We start from the raw sequence: 5,185 nt of genomic DNA on the forward strand, positions 1-5,185 counted from the left end.
CAGACCCAGTGCTGAACCAGTCACAAGCTACCACCATGGGCTCTCAATGGAAAGACCTCAAGCTTCGAGGATATGAGTTCTTCCCACACAGTGATACAGATTTCAACACAAATCAAGTTCCTCCACCCTAAACTGTCTGCTGAGATCCTGGGTCTAAACTGTCCCATCCTAAACAGTCTGCTGAGTCTGGGTCTCACTTACACAGGCACATTAGGACCCTCTTGTATTATCTCAGCCTCAAAATAATAAAGACCAAGAAGAGCACAGCGCTGCACACCTTTCATCCCAGTGCTTGGGAGGCAGAGAGAGGAGTATCTCTGTGAATTCCAGGCCAGCCTGGTCTATAAAGAGGATTCTAGGTACAGCCAGGGCAGCTACACACAGAAATATTATCTCAAAAAGCCAATAAAATAATTAATTAAATTAATAAATAACAATAAAAGACCAGACAAATATTTTGGTCATTTCTGTCTCCATTTTGATCTCTTAACACCATATAATTTGGCAGACCACTGTGCTCTATGTAGGGGGAAAATTGACATTTCTTTACAACAAACTTGTAAATATTTCTCTATCAGCCAGGGTTACAACCTATCTTCTCGTGGCAGGGAACAGAAGGGGGCATTTGCTTGGTAAAACACAAAAAAGTGTCACAGAAATGAAATGCTCACAGTTTTGGAAAATGCATAGGAGACTAAGTGTTTTACTGCCAAAATCTCCGGTTTACTTTCTAATCTCTTGAGCCAGTCTCACCCTGTATTCCCATGAAGCTTTCTCCACGCTCCCTAATCCTGAAACCTGATGTTCCTGACCTAGCCTGGCATTGTGGCCAGACTGTCTTCACACTGCATAGTGCACGTTGTGGCACAGAGACAGGGTAAGTGCAGAGGACAACTGGGGTCCCTCCAAAGTCAGGCTTTAGGCTTTCACAAGCACAGCTGTGGAAAGCTACCTGCAGGTTCTCGTGTTCAAGCAAGTTCCATTCTCTGAATGGGGCTGTCATCGTGACCATCAGAAAGTTTGCAGCCCGTTCTTACCTCTAGCCTACAGTTATGCTTGCTTCAGGAATGCTCCAAAGGCTGAGGCTGTAGGTGACAGTTATCAGACGGTGTACATCTTTAAAGATGCCCAACGGAACTGTTCCCTGTAGCTTAGAAAGACTTAGCTTTTACAACTTTATTCATGATTCTGTGAGTGTGGTGGAGGTTGGGGGGTGCTTGTCCTATCATCATTGACCAAACTGAGTATAGTTTTTCTGAGCCACATCATGTTGCTTCAAATGCCTCTATCTGCTCAGCACCTTTAACCCAAAGGGTACAGGAAAACTATTATCCCAAGCACACTGTGTAGTCTAGAAAGAGTACCACAACTCCATAACCTAGCCTTGCAGGTGTAGGATATAACTCAGTGGCAGAGCACTGTGAGACGTACCTAGGCCCCGGAGTCAGCCCCAAACATCAAGAGGAAGGGGAAAAGTAGAACAGGCTTCAGGCTGGAAGCCTTCAGCACGAAAACAAAACACTCACAATCTGGATGCTTAATTCATCTTCAAGAAACTTCCTAAAGCTTTTTTGCTTTGTTTTTGTTTTGTTTTTGTTTGTTTGCTTGTTTGTTTTGAGACCTGGTCTCACTATGTAGCCCAGGCTGGCCTGGAACTCCCAGAGATCCACCTGATTCTCTGCCCCACCCCTACCCCAGTGAGGAGATTAAAGGTTACACCACCATATGGTTTCAATCTTCTTGTCTTTTGAAGGTTTCATGATGTTCTCTCTGCTCTTGTTTTTCCAGTGCTGACAAACCGTGTGCGTTACTGATAGCAGAAGTGAGTCTAAGTTAGGAGCTTTACACCCACTCTCAGTGAGTCTTAAAGGAAGTGTCTAAAACAGACATTTGATGCAGATGACCTCAGAACCTCTGTAAAACCCCAAGTTTGCCAAAACTAGTTGCAAACATAAGTTGCATGGTTCTTTGTACCTTATGCAAAATTCTCCAGTCCCTTATTTTTTTTCCTATTGTCTCCAAGAAAGTGTGTTAAGCCTTAAGCAAAAATTTTAATCTAAAAACTTTTTCAAAATGTATTTAAGAAACTAAGGAAAACACAAAGTGCCTTTAGAGTAATTTTTTTATTTTTATTTTTATTTTTTTAATTTTTATTTATTTATTTATTTATTTATTTATTTATTTAGGTTTTTCGAGACAGGGTTTCTCTGTATAGCCCTGGCTGTCCTGGAACTCACTCTGTAGACCAGGCTGGCCTCGAACTCAGAAATCCGCCTGCCTCTGCCTCCCAAGTGCTGGGATTAAAGGCGTGCGCCACTACCACCTGGCTAATTTTTAACTCCTTACAATTTCCTGGTCAGAGGTCCTGTTCTCATTCTCTGCTGTGTACAACACACTGGAAAATCCACAAATAACAATGTGGATGCAGATTTTTATATAAATATATAAGCATACTCACAGCTACAGTATTTATAATAAAAAAAAAGAAAAACACCTCTTTCCTTTCTGCCACCGCCATGCCATCCAGACTGAGGAAGACCCGGAAACTACGGGGCCACGTGAGCCACGGCCACGGCCGCATCGGTAAGCACCGCAAGCACCCAGGAGGCCGCGGAAATGCTGGAGGCATGCACCACCACAGGATCAACTTTGACAAATATCATCCAGGTTACTTCGGGAAAGTTGGTATGAGGCATTACCACTTGAAGAGGAACCAGAGCTTCTGCCCAACTGTCAACCTGGATAAATTATGGACGTTGGTTAGCGAGCAGACCGGGTCAACGCAGCCAAAAACAAGACTGGGGCAGCTCCCGTCATTGATGTTGTGCGACCTGGCTACTACAAAGTTCTGGGCAAGGGAAAGCTCCCTAAGCAACCTGTCATTGTGAAGGCCAAATTCTTCAGCAGAAGAGCTGAAGAGAAGATTAAGGGTGTTGGAGGTGCCTGTGTTCTGGTGGCTTAAAAGCCACTCCAGGGGTTAATTAAATGCTAACATTTAAAAAAAAAAAAAAAAAAGAAAAACACAAATAAATTCTCAGAAGCCAGGCACTAGGGAGGCAAAGACAGGCACATCTCTGTGAGTTTGAGGCCATCCTGGACTATACAGGAAGTACAAGGACAGAGAGGACGATGTAAAGGGGCTCTGTCTCAACAAACACACCACCCCCCAAAATTTCAGGATGATGGTTGTACAGAGTGTGAGGAACTTAAAAAAAAAAAAAAAAAAAAAAAAAAACCATGGGCCCTGAGGGCTATTTTAAAGTTTCAATACTAAAACTAGATTACTCGCACAGCAGCGTCCAGCGTATGACCTTCTCAAACTGTGAATATACATTAGCCACACTCTCTTATATGTAATATTACACAGTAATACTTTAAGCATCTAGTAAAATCTATTCAATGCCAGAAGAAAAGGAAACCAGCTACACAAGCTAACAGGAAAGTCCCTCGCACTGACCTCAGAGAACCACACTTTTCAGGGCATGTGAGTCAGTGACAAGCCGGGATGGGCTGTCAAATCCTCCCAAAAGATATAAGCTACTTCAGAACTCAGAAGAAAACTTACTTAAAAATCTAATTAGCTCAGAGAAGCTGGAAAGAGAGCTGGTAAAAAAAAAAAAACCATCAAGAGCAGTGCCCCTCAAGAGACAGCGACAGTCACCTGCTCTTTGACTAGGAGGTAGGCAAACCCTAGCTCAAAGAACCGCCTGGATGGGTCGAAGCTTCTCAGGCGGTGATCTAATCCCAGGTGAATCTCCAGAAAATCTCATCCAAGCAGCGGACAGAGTGCCAGAAGAGCAGGCGAGGTAGCGCAATCCCAGGCTGCAGGAGACAAGGGCGGGAGGACCAAGGCAGGAGGACCACACCTTCTGGACCAGTGTAGGCTACCGAGTCTCAGGCCATGCTGGAGCCGGTGAGACTCTTCCTAAAACACTAAAAACGCCAACACTGTTTTAGCTCCTCCAGTCTGGCTCTCTATAATGCTGTCTTGTTTCTAATGTGTTAGAGAACAGTTTACAAGATAAACAGGCTTCTGCTTTGTTTTATAGAGCTCAGAACCAAGCCCAGGACTTTGTGCATGGTATGGCTATGAGCTGTGTTCCCAGCCCAAGAGGAGCATTTTTAAAAATAAACATATTAAAGACCTTCCAATCAGTGGGGGAGGCGGCAGCAGGTGGTGGGACAAGCCTTTGATTCCAGGACTCTGGAGGCTGAGGCAAGCAGATCTCTTGAGTTTGAGGCCAGTCTGTACTACAGAGTAAGCTCTATGACAACCAGGGCTATACAGAGAAACCCTGTGTTGGGGTTGGGGGGGGGGGGGGGAGAGCCACCTTCTGGGCAAAGTCAATTGCCAACTTCATTAAGGACTACAATCTGTCTACCACCTGGTGTAAAATAAAATGAAGCATTTACAATAATAAAGAAAGCCAGCCAGGGTGCTGGGCACACACCTGTAATCCCAAGGTCTGGGAGACGGAAGCAGTAGGATCAGGAACTGACACCAGGGGCTGGAGAGATGGCTCAGCAGATAAAACACTTGCTGCTTCTCCCAAGGCCACAGGTTGCATTCCCAGCACCCACATGATGATAGGTGCTCATAGCCATCAATCACTCCAGTGTTAGGGGATCCAAGGACTTCTGGTTTCCATCAATCCCAAGCATGCATGTGGCACACAGACATACATGCAAGCTAAACACTCATACATATAAGCTTAAACTAAATCAAAATAAAATTTTTTTAAAGGGAAGAGAGCCAGGAGATGGTGGTGCACGCCTTTAATACCAGCTCTCGGGAGGCAGAGGCAGGCAGATTTCTGAGTTGAGACCAGGTCTACAGAGTGAATTCCTGGACAGCCAGAGCTACATGAGAAATCCTGTCTCATGTACAGTGGTGTTTTACCTGAATGTATATCGGCGTAAGGATAATCAGACCCCCTGGAACTGGACTTACAGACAATTGTGAGGTGTCACGTGGGTGCTGGGAATTGAACCCAGGTCCTCTGGAAAAGCATCCACCACTCTTAATCACTGAGCCATCCCTCCAGCCCCGAGAAAAGCATTTTTGAAAGGTTAAGGACTTTAAAGTTTAGTATTCATGTAGCATTATATCCATTCCCAGTTTGGAGTTAGTGGTAGGAGTTGGTTTAACAGTCCCATTCGGTAGCCCTGGCTGGCCTAGAACTCA

The 5,185-nt window shown here is 44.7% G+C and overlaps 1 pseudogene; it reads left to right on the forward strand.

Moving 5' to 3' along the window:
• The first annotated feature begins 2,516 nt into the window (after positions 1–2,516).
• Positions 2,517–2,997, forward strand: LOC114639504 (annotated as a pseudogene).
• The last annotated feature ends 2,188 nt before the right edge of the window (positions 2,998–5,185 follow it).

The sequence above is a fragment of the Grammomys surdaster genome, unplaced genomic scaffold (genome assembly GCF_004785775.1).
Source record: "Grammomys surdaster isolate TR1022 unplaced genomic scaffold, NIH_TR_1.0 125742, whole genome shotgun sequence".
Classification (NCBI taxonomy): Eukaryota; Metazoa; Chordata; class Mammalia; order Rodentia; family Muridae; genus Grammomys; species Grammomys surdaster.